Raw genomic sequence first — 12,821 nt, 5'->3', positions numbered from 1 at the left:
TCTGGAAAGGACATTTACTGGTATGTAATACTGCCCTCTTAAAGGGAAAAACACTACTGAAAGTTTCTTTTCATTTTTTAGATACAATTATACTGTTGGTATCCAATATGGACTTAGAATAACTGTGGAAGCGCGTCTGATAAATGTGACTGTGATGTGACAGCTGTAATCAGCGTCGTATAGGCAGTTGGGAGTTGCTTTGAAACCATCGAAAGATTCGATGAAAGAGCAATTTTTTACTGGTCAGCCTATGTATTATTCTTATTGTACTGTGCCATAATTTATTTTTCTTATCGCTTACTCATTAAATATTAATTTTTATCTTACCCAATTAACGTAGCTATAATTATTCGCACGATAACTTCACTATCTTTGTGTGCAATATTGTTTGATAAGAGGTATTTTTATAACTATTATTATGCCACTGGTTTTTGAAAATTTATTCAATTATTTACATTTTTGAAGGCGTAAGCTTCCTGTTCGGTATGAAGAAAAATCATGTACGCCACTCAGCAGGAAAGTAGCACATCCTTGTCAACATATTTTCTACCCTCGGCTTCGCCTCGGGTAACAATATTAACGCAGACAGAAATGTGCTTTTTTCCTGCCTTGTAGCGTAGTATACTATTTCCTTTTATTAAAATACTGTATCTTTATCAATATTTTAAAAATATGAAAACGAAATGTAGAGTAGGACAAAAAATTATACGTGGTTATCACACCACTATAAATACGTTAACTAATGGATCACGTAATACAAAAGGAAGCCCTGTAAAAAGGGCATGTTTATGATCTGATGAGTAAAGGGTTCATTTAAGATGAGGTAAAAAAGGGATTGAGTCACGATTAGCCACCAGAAGAGCTGTTGAAGTACTAGCGGTAGAATAAACAAAAGGTAACAAACATTAAACAGTTACGTTTATACTTCAAAGCAATCTTTTATTTGTTCGTTTACGCATGCTTTAATAGCCCCACAGTACTGGCATTTTGTGATTAGTAAAAAGCCATAATAATAACTGTTACACATACTTATGCAGTGTTTCTTGTAAAATGTCCCAGACCCGCCACGCAAGTGCTAAAAATCACAGTTTTCAGCTTGTTTCCTTGGCCTTATTTCTATCCAAAAAAATGTTGCAATTATCATTTTCATGTACGTATTTTTTGGTCAGCTTTCCGATGAAGTGGTAAGTTCTCTGAAAAAATTTCATTTCCATTAAAAACAAAAAAACTTGCAATGTCTTGAAAGAGACATTTCAAATATTTTTCTTGATAGAAAAGATAAAAATCTGAGGTTTTTTCTCATTAAAAACGCCTTTCTGCACGATAAATAGTCAAAAACGGTACTGTTACTACTGAATTATAGCTATTGTACAGTAGGAGGTGATTGGTAGCAATTGGTATATTTTGGGACAGCTTGTCCATTGTTGAATTTAAAAAAAAAAAAAATACAGGGTAAGAGATGAGTCTGGCTATATCTCTTCTGGACGGTAGCCAAGGAATGTTTAAGTTATATATTCTTCTTGTTGTCCAGCAATTTTGTTGATATGATTTTGAAAGACAAACGTATAAAAATATAAACGCCATTTCTTGTTCGGCAGTTCACTGCTAGTTCCAGAAGCGAGCCGTCTGTTCTGATTTCCTCTTGATTAATTTTTTTTATTATATAATAATTGTTTTATTATATTTTTAATCTCATTCTCGTTTCTCGGTTGTTTGTTTAACATTTAGTACCATGACGATGACAAAAACCCCGAAATCAAATTCACACAAAAGAAGACAGATAATGGGAGATAGGAAGCAAACGATTTTGGAAAGCACTCCAGTGTTATGTCACACAGTGTTGCTAAATGAAGGAAAAAATGCAAGAATTCGTGCTTTACTGGAATTGAAGCTTAAAAAATCGTTAGATAACTTACGTTGTTTTCTTTTGTCATGCTCTATCAAAAACTAAGTCCCTTGCCTGTGTATCTAAATGCTGTATGGATACGTATCGTACGTCATCATACAGATTACTTATAAAATCTCAGTTTTTCCGAGATATCTTTGTGAACTTTTCAATGATTAAAATTATCATCAACCATAATTTAAGATAATAAGTAATATTTCTGAAAATTTTTTAATGTTTTCTACCAAATGATTTAAATTTAAAACTGCTGACTACCTCATTTTTCAAAGAAAAGATGTTTTTCCGAAATATGATGGAAGAATTTTATTACATAGTCATAATTATTTATATATGATAAAGATAGTTTCGAGTAACATGACTGTCAGTTTTCTAAAAATTTTTAGAGCCTAATTCAAACTTTAAACTGCAGAATATCTCATTTTTTAGAAGAAATGACTTACTTATTTGACATTTTACAGCACACTATAAATAAATATTAATCATTTTTAATGGAAGGAGGAAAATTGTATTAAGTATAATTACTGTAAACTTTTAATGCTTTTGGGTACCAAAGAGTTTTGAAAGACATACTGTAGTGGTAATTTATACAACGTTCAACTCTTATCAAGAATTATTATCAATTATTTAAGGTTCACTATATCACATAATATTGAAGCCTACAACTTTGTATTAGGAATTATGACTTATTCTTTAGTTACTAATTTTTTTTTTTAAGAATCTAGCGACTTCTGTAAACATCTTCACTTTGCACTGCTGTCATTGCTCCACCCACGTATCAGCGCAAACCTAGCTGCCAATCCAGACCTACTCTAGCTCCAATTCTTGCAGTTGGCTTAAACAACAAGCTGCCACCACCTCTGTCTGGCCTTGCTGCAGTTCTGCCACCCATGCATCAGTGCACACCTCACCGATAACCCACTCCAGCTCTAATTCTAGCGGCAAGCTCAGACAAGAAACCTTTGAAACATCTGTCTCACCATACTGCAGTTCCACCCCCTACTCATCAGCTCGCGTCTCACCACCAACCCGCCGCAGCTCTAACGCTCATGGTAGGCACAGACAACGACCTGCCGCCATTTTGGCCTGGTCTTGCTGCGGTTTTGCCACCCACGCGTCAGCGCGCGTCTCACCGCTCACCTATCTCAGCTCTAATTTTCACGGCACGAGCCACTGCTGCCATCATCCCTGATGGAGACACTCGCACGACCCCACGCTCGTTGCTACTACCGCCGAAGAGCTTACCACTACCACGATCCGAACCTCACTGTCAGCTCCAATGACGAATCTTCGTTGCCACCGTCATATTTCACAGTTAACTCAAAAACAGCTAAGAAAAACCAAAGGGCTGAAATTTCAATGTATTCATCTAGTAATTAAGATAAAAGGCCATTTCCTTTTGCCACATAAACGTTTGCACGATTTCGAATTTAAGTTTATGCTCTACCATTAAATTTTGAACCTACATCTGTGACATGTTACTTTTTTAACCAATATGTTTAATATCCTTGACATCATTCAAGAATACATAACCATTATAGTGATTTGTATTTAAATTTACGAAAAAACAATGAAAACCTTTGAAAAATACGAATGTTTCTCAAGACTTTGAACTACATAATTCTAATTACTCTTCAATTAAATCAAGCAAGGATACTGTCATGGAAATTTTTAATATCATTAAGTCTACGTTATCTGTAACCAGAGAAAATTCAGTCAACCCAAATGACGCTAGCTTATTAAATCGTATGTCTATCTCCAAACATTTAGCTTTACTTTCTGGTAACCCACATGATTGTGCTTTGTTTCCAGAATCTCTTAACAACCCCACTTTACGTAGTAATTACAATAAAAACTACTAAGGTCTTTATGATTGTTTGAAAAACTATGCGCGAGATGCATTGAGAACTTTGTTTGCAATTAGAAGTAGTACTAAGGGAGCACTTCAAAAATGTGTTTTGGCAATTTAACAGTAATTAATATAAAATTATCAGTTAAACAACAGAATTATTTCAAACTAAGCCTAATGATTTAATTAATATTGAATTCGCAAGTAACTGAAAAAAAGCAGTTAATGCTACAAAAATTTTGAATAATGAGACTTGTTGAGTGCTGAATTTATTAAGCAAACAATAAAAAAACTCTCGGGCTTAATGCTGCGTAATTATCCATGTTCTGCTACTACTTAGAATGCTGATATATCTAGTTTCGAGAAGCTCGCAATTTTTTTATGCAGTGAGGCAAAAATAAGTCTTGAGGTTGGCTTTCTTTGTCGTTGACAGAAATTATATATCTTGTCTGAATCTTAAATAATAATTAACTGAGTATTGACGAAAGAACGTGGGATCATTAGAGTTTTTTCTGATGTAGACCAGCAAGTTTGTGTAGCTGAAGTTTGCACTATAAAGGGTTCCTTTTTACGCCAAACAAGAAAATAAGTTAAATTTTTAAGGGTACAGTATCCAGATATTTTTTAAAAGAGAGAAGATGCAACAATTTAATCTTAGCTATTGTACATAGGTTTTTGTTTTAATTAAAACAACTTTTATGCTCATCTCATGAAAGTGGGGAGCATGTAGTCACTATGTGTGCATTGCATCGATAGAAAGTGATCAGTTGCAATCAGTATAGTCAGGGGCCACTTGTCTTGTTTGAATTGAATAAAAACAAAGTATGGGTTCATTGAATATGAGGTCAGGTCTTTCTCTGTTGTGGACAGTAGCCATGGGATGTTTGAATTATATATACTTTTTGTTGCCGAGAAATGTTGTTAATAAACTCTTAGGAGACAAAAGTATGAATATATGTGTGCCATTTTTTGTTCAGCTTTTCTCTGTTAGCTTTGAAAGGAAGCTGTCTTCTCTGATTTTGTCAAAGTCGATTGTTTCAACATATTTCTGATCTTGTTCTCAATTTTTGGTTTTACGTTTAACAGATACCGAAGAGTCAACATTCGGCCGTCTGCCTGCAAGCCAAGGGCTGGCACTGCACAGCACTTCACTTAAGTTAACTATAAATATAAATAACTAAAAAGTAGTTCTTAACCAAAGGCTTTTTTTTGTTTTTTTAGTTTTACCTGAAGTTCAAGACATAGGCTATATGGTTTTATTATTTTGTTTAGGAGAATTTTACTACTCAGAGATCATAGATGCTTTTTATTTCAACGTTTCATCATTGGTAGCAATGGCAGCATGGATTTGCAAAGTACCTGGTCATAATTTCGCTTTATTGTATTAAGATTCAGGTTTTATTTTACATTCTTAACACAACTATTTTCTTAGTTAAAAGTTTTTTGTTTCCTCGCAATAATTTTTTGCCCAGTCGTACAAGCTTTCTGATGTTAAAATTTTGTTACTAAAGAAAACTTAAAGATTTGCAGGTTCTGAACCTTACCTCAAGCTGGCTTTTATACCATCACATGCTCCCTTTCCATGAGCAGTGAAAAAATGCCATTTACAATGAATTATAAAATATTTTTTCTGGAAAAATATGTTTTAAACAATTCTTTTATTTTTGAAATGTTACCTGACCTTATCAGTTATATAAAAGTGTTCTCTACGAAGAACTTGGACTTCACATAATTTATTATAACGTTTTGATACTTATATACAGCAATTGCGTCATTATTTAGATCATTAGAAATAATAGCAAAACTTATGTGTTCGAGCTCATTTTTTTTTTTTTACAATCAATTACAATGTAAAAATGAAAGCTTGGTTATTGTTCCACAGAAAAGATTGGGCTGAATTTTGTACAACAAATGCATTAATTATTAGAAAAAAGAACGTTACAATGAAGTCCCCTCTTTAAGTTCTTTTTTCATTTAAATAATAAAAAGTGATTGTTTTATAGCAAGTGATTGTTTCATTTCAAGTTTGAATAATTTTCCTCCTAATCAATTGACAAAATCATGTGAATTCATAGTTTTTGTAGCAATGGTACATCAGTCTGTTTGAAACCACGATTTATAATTTATTTCGAAATAATTATGATTTTCAAAACATTTAAGAAGATGTGAACATAATGTTGATATAATATATTAACACAGGTCTAGACATTCTGCACCTAAGAAAAATTCTCAATAGAGTCTCTGCATACTACTACTTTAATACTGTTATGGTGAAGATTCTCATTATGTACATTATGTGTACCGTAAGCTCTAGTTACAACGCAATGTGATGGTCTGAGATGTGAGAATTTCGTAAGCCATACCTTACAATCACTGTACTTTTTTTCAAATAATTGTAATGATCGCTTAAGGTTTTAAATTGACTTTTTCAGAACAATCAAGTTAATGTCTTTATGCAACAGCTTATTTAAAAAATTCTATTTTACTACTTTAGTGTGACTTAATGATTTTGGCAAATACGTCATCTACAGCAAGTTAAATCAATTAAAATATGCAAGGCCATTATAATAAATTTAGAACTAAAGTACGTACTCTTACTAATTAAACATTTCTTTTAGTTTTACTTAAAAATTATATAAAACATTTAATATTCTGTTTCATTTATACAAAATAATATTTAGTAATAGAGTGTTAGCACTCTTTATTGTTCGATGAATAATTTAATGTTATAAGACTAATAACATTAGATAACTTAAACAAAGCACGATGTGGCGCTACGTCGGCCCTTGACACACGTTCAGACGGCCAAGTATTTACTCTTTTGTATCGTTTTACTCGAATTTTTTGGTGAGAGTACATTGTATTAAGAGGCGTTTTCAACGTAAAAAAAACCCAGCTTTTCATGTAGCCTGTCAAAAATATAAAAAATGTCTTTTGTGAGATTTCGTATGTTTCGTAATTTTTTTTGGGAAAATGAAATTTAACTAACCACACCATCAGAAACCTAACGGAAAAATACTGAAATATTTCTTACAAGCTCTCCAATTCACTTAATTTTTATTTGACTCAAGCAATTTTTTTTTTAGTTTAACTAGTATTTAACACCACAATATTTATTTGAAATATTTCTTTTTTGTGAATTACTACTTTTATGTACTTAAGTTGGAATCGACGCTCACCAAGTTATTGCAAACGTGCTAAGCTTTTGCACATAAACTTCCTATTCTTACTTTTGGACTTACGTTTATGCTACTTTCATATTTTATTTAGTTGTAAAAAAGATTATAGTAAGGAATAGAAATAAAATCAACACTGCTTGCAAAGTTATCGTAATTGTAAAATTAAAAGAATTCTTTTAGTCACGATTTCTTATTCCTAACAATATTGTTATTTATAGTTACTTTTGTCAGTTTGTAAGGTACAGTGACAAGTTTGTAAGTATGTTACTCCATACATAAACTAGCGTGTCCTGACGAGGCTTTGCTCACGTTGTATGAAATGTTTTCAATATATTCATTAAAATACGTTTTCCTACAACTCTTCTATAAATTCCAAATGCTTATAGAATTGACAACATAGCATATTTTATCGTGGCTTTGTCTGCTTCTTATCCGTGAATGCTTTAAATATTCCATTTCGTTGACATCTACTAACAAATTGACTTAGTTTGTCTTCTTGATTTTAAACTAAAAATGTTGCAGTCAGGTCTTTTGTTGATATACTTGCAAATATATTTCATAGCTTGCATCAAATTACAAAATTAATTTGTGCATTAAAAGTTCTTGATAGATATGGATCATGAGTTGCGACCCATCTTTTCTTAACACCAATAAAATTTACTTGAATATTTAATACATTACTATGATACCCATCCTTACAGCTTCTTCTGCAGTAAGTTGGATATCCATTATCTCCAGTTAATGTTTCTGATATAAATGAGCGAGGATATTAAAAAAAAACATTTTTGTATCTTTTATGCAAGGCGATAATGTATTGAAATGGCCACAGGGTCCATTAATCATATTTTTACAGACTGTTCCAAATAGTAAGAGATCTTCGTTTTTATTTGAAAGTTAGGAAAAAATTATGAGATCTATTTCATCCAGCTGAATTTTATCGTCTACTTACAGAACTGAAGAAGAATGTGGATGAACTTTTTTTTGCTATTGAACGCTCTATGCAAAACAATTTTCTGTATATTCCTCTTTTCGTCAATACGTCCATGAATTTTTCGAGTTTAAAATACAAGACTCAACAAACGATGTGTATCGTATCTATTAAATGACTTTTGCGTTGAAAATAATTAATTCTTTATTTCTGGACATTAAAGATTTCATTATTAATTAATAAATAAATTAAAGCGTTCAGACTCATGTACATTAATTACAGCATTCTAAATGTTTTTATGCATGTATCTGAGTAAACCAGTAAATGATGATTGAAGTATAACGCATTGGCCGATACCTGCAGCTCGAATATTGGCATCCTAATTGATAGCGTCTCTTAAATTGTCATTAGCCTCCGATCACAACTTAACTTTATTATGACGTATATAGCTTAATCGCTTGGTAATCACTTGAGTCATTTTGTCAATACAATATTAATAGAACAGATTTTGAAAATAATGTAAATAGTTTTCAGTATCTTTTCTGACTAAGAGTCTGTAAGCATAAACAGAAAGAATAAACAATAAAAAATCATCTGTCAAATTAAAATTCCAATTTACTAACTTACATTTGAAACTTCTTACAAAAATTTCAATTGATACTGGTGAGCAAAACAATTCGAAGAATTTATATTAATTCCTTGTCCCAACTAAAAATAATTTTAGAGTGCAGACATAATTGGTCAGCTTCTGAAACAAATACATTTGAAGATATTCGTAAGGAGCATTAGGTGTTAGAAGTAAACTACCAATCCTTCAGTAAGCTTGTTCTTGGATTTTGAACAAAGGCATGAAGTAATCTTTAGTCACTTTTTTAGCACCAAACAAAGTCGTTCAAAAAAACTATTACATTTTCTCGCATTACGAAGAAAGTTTTTTGATAATCGATAAGACTCTCAAATGAACTCTTTTCAAGGCTCTGGAGTTAATTTAAAATGTGGCAAAGTAATCTTAAGTAATGTGCAGCACATTACAAAAGCCTTATCTTTCCAGTTTTTGGCCTGACAAAACTCGAAAATGACTTCTGTAGCACCAATTTAACGTATACAGAATTAATGTAATCCAGATCTAGCTGATATTCAAAAGCAACCTTACAGATCGCATTATGCAATCTTTGATTCATAGTGTGAATCCACTGATCATTAGGTTGACATAAATTATCAACTGACGATTCACGATGTCTTTGAGAAGAGGACTAGACTCATTCATGTAACAGAGGCATTTCTCAAACAGAAGAAGTCTTCCTACAGCATCTATTAACAGCTGCTATTCTCATTTAAAAATTTCAAGTTTCCCAATCATCTAAGCTTTCATTCAGTCGTCTAGTTGCCACTGATCTTGCAGGAGTTGTCTTGCAAGACAATCTTAATTTTGGCATTTTACTGCCAAAATCCTAGATCAAAGGTAAACTGTACGGAATCGCCAACAAAATAAGGTCAATAAAATTTAACAGGAAATATCAAACTGAATCACTAAGAGTAAGTTAACAAAAATAAAATAAGATTGTAAAAAGTTAATATAACTTTTGATGCTAAAAATTTCAACTTTAACTTTTAAAAATCAGGAGAAATGTTAAGGATAAAAAATCAGACAGAATTTCGTATCTTACAAATAAATAAAGTCAACAAAGTTTCTCAGATCGTTGTAATCACTACTTTGCCAACAATAATATTCTCACTACCATTCGTGGAAACAATTCGTCAACTAAAGGACCATATAAAGCTGGCCAACATTAAACCAAGTCAGTTATTCACTTGTGAAAGTCACAAGAGGAGTTATTCGTCGCAAGACTGGAAACTCAAGTGACTGACGACCTTATACTACCCTCTTGACTCTAAGCATTTAACCAGGAATCAGTGATCCTCTCCAGCATCTGTGCTGGAAGAATCTAACAGCTATGAAGGAAAAATAAACTTTAGTTAATGGAACGGTCTCCAATGGGCAAGCATCATAAACCAATTTCTTCACCTTAGATCACCAAAACAACTGAGTCTGCAAAAAAGAAGGTGCTTTAGATACCAACGTCTTTGACGTTGCTTCAGACGTTGTATTTTTCCTCCTGATCAGTGTGGTGCTACAACAACAAACCAGAGAAGATCACCCTGAGATAAAGAGACAGTTACGTTTGCCAGAAACGTTGGTCAAAAAAGAGTTAACTTAAGAAACTCACTAGTAATTTTTTGAGCAATTGGACGGCCAACTACCACGCTTACAAATACATTAAAACTTAAAAAAGTTGAAAAAAACAGCCCTCAGGTCTCACAAAAGTCGTAACCATACCAAAAGTCACCAGAGGGCAAATTAGAAGGAGAACTTCAAAATGCATCTAATGAATATAATCCTAATAGTAAGGAAACTGACGCAGAACATTTATTAAGATTGAAACAGCAGCGCAAAAACTAACAAATAAAAAGTTAATTGCGAAAAAAATCAGCTTTTTACTGTAACCTCACGTCGTCTTATAAATATTGCCGATATTTTAATTAGTAGAATATGTAGTTTTATTTTTTTGACGATAAAAAATGTAGAGATTGTACTCTAGGACTTCGTTGCCTTAGTAATAAAGTAGTGAAATAAGAGAATAAGTTTTTGATTAATAATATATTTTTTGTGAGTTCCTAATTTTTACAGCTTTGAAAAATAGCTCTTTTCGTAGATAATGAGGGAAAAACTGAAAATAAACGACCCTTTATGGCCAATGATTATTTTATCGCATAAAGAATGCTTGATACTTTTTGCACTTTGGTTTTTCTTCACACCGTATACACTCAGGAACAATCAACATTGTATGAGATATCAAATTTTATGAGATGTGTTATTAATCGACAACGACTACGTGCTAATGTGCCCATCACACATAACTGAAGCCTACTACTAAGTTTTATCTGTTAAAGTAACTCCATAAAATAATTTGCATAAGAAGCTAAGTTGACGTAAATTAACATTGAAAACAATCGTTTCCCTCTAGCAATAAAAAGTTAAAACTCGCCTTAGAGCTGTCTTGCAGTTCGTTTTTATAAGTAACATAAAATAATTTTAATAAAAGTTATTGGTAGTTTAAAAAACCAATGATATATTTAAAAAAGTAATTGAACTACTGTCAAAATTTAAAACCATTTGGTTCAGTATTTTTTGAGATTTTGCGAACTTATGAACAAATGCTGTCTCTTCATGTAATAGTTAGAAAAGAAAGTCCTACGTAAATTAGAAACTTTTAAAAACGTCCGCATGTGGCTTCAAAATGTATTACCTCTTTAATTGTTCCTTGCAAAACGATAAACTTAATAGTTAATATTTTGAACAAAAAGTTTTAGGATTTTTTTTAACTAATTCTCATTTTTTTTTGTAAACAAGGATATTCAGAATAACAAGATGTATAAAGCCTGTACTTAGTAGCTTGTTAGTATAAAAATAACAAATATTTTTAGATATCTTTAGAAAAACGAATCTATAAGTTGAACTATTCTCAGGATGCAACGTTATTAAAATGAAAGTGTCTAATAAGCCTTAGCATGTCAATTCCGCAATCTAGGTGTTGACTAACACTTAACGAATTTTTTTTTAAGTCAAAGTTCTCTTAGTAGCATTGGCTGATTTATAAATAGGAATTTAAACTTAAAGTTTAAAATAGTAACGTTTTTTTCAACACGAGAATTTTCTATATGGAAGTCGAATAGAAATAGAGAAAGTATCAGTGCAAATATGGAATCTTGTTCCTAGGATAATACATGTTAGATGCAAGTAGTCATCATGACAAATGAATTACTTAGATGACTGTTTTCCATCATAAATAGTTTTTTATTTTTAAAAGAAACCTTGATTAATAAATTACTAAATTGCTAAGGAATCTTAATTTGTGCTATTTATAGATGAAATATTTTTTGGTCTAAATCCTACTGCACATAGTTACAAAAAATTACTTTGTACCTTCCTTGTGACAGTTATTTTAGTTTTTTAACCGTTAGAAGATCTGAATGATCATTTAATAACTCGTTTACTAAAAATAAATAACTCTATGCTTACATAGTAAACGTTTTGTCACTTGTCATAATATTTTTGTAAAATCAAAAAATTTTATCTCATTATGAAAAAAGTAAGGATTCTTTAAAAAATAATTTATCCATGAATAAAGTTTTTATGTAAAAGTAAACACTGTTTGTGATATCAGAATGATCAATTTTATAATATTCTATACTTGCGATGATTTTTTAATGAGCTGTGGGGTGGTACTGAGGTTAACTTGCATGTGAGGATATTGTATTATAGCTAGCTGAGTAGTAAGGAGATTCCCCTAGCGTACAGCAAGTGTACTTTAACATTAGTGGGCAAAGTCGGTCGAAGGCCAGCTGCCTAGCAAAGTGGTAATATCTGTATAGTTGCCAAGAGTTGAATAAACTTCTCACGCTAAAGTCCCTCCGTCCTTTTTAGGTAGCATCGTGCAGGGGTTAACGTCAAGTCGGTGTCACCAATGCAGAGAGCCAGCCCTTGATTTTTCCAGTGCTGCTCTTAATGTAGCATCACCTGTACTACTCTTAATGTAGGGTATCCTCAATAAGGACGAAAAGACTTAAGTATATGAAGTTTATTCAACTCTTGGTAACTATACAGATATAACTGCTATGCTACTTGGCTAGCCTTCAACTGACTATACTTTCTAGAGCTCGTCGTTGGCTCAGTGATTAGCATGCTAGCCTCCGAAACAACACAGCTCAAGGGGTCGTGGGTTCGATTCCCGGTCGGGGCACTCAGATTTTTTCTGATGGCTCTTGCCAGGTATTGAATCCATGAAACCGACTTAGGGATAAGGCTTAATTTTAAGATAAAAATAAAAAATACAAAGCGATTGAAAAATAAGAATTGTGAAGAGTTTTCTCGATAACCGGTCCTGCGTGACCGGGGAGATA

Source organism: Copidosoma floridanum, unplaced genomic scaffold (genome assembly GCF_036245765.1).
Source record: "Copidosoma floridanum isolate Cflo_tuat_1 unplaced genomic scaffold, Cflo_Japanese_pri ptg000004l, whole genome shotgun sequence".
Lineage (NCBI taxonomy): Eukaryota > Metazoa > Arthropoda > Insecta > Hymenoptera > Encyrtidae > Copidosoma > Copidosoma floridanum.
The sequence above is the reverse complement of the archived record's forward strand: the minus strand, read 5'-3'. Positions refer to the sequence as shown.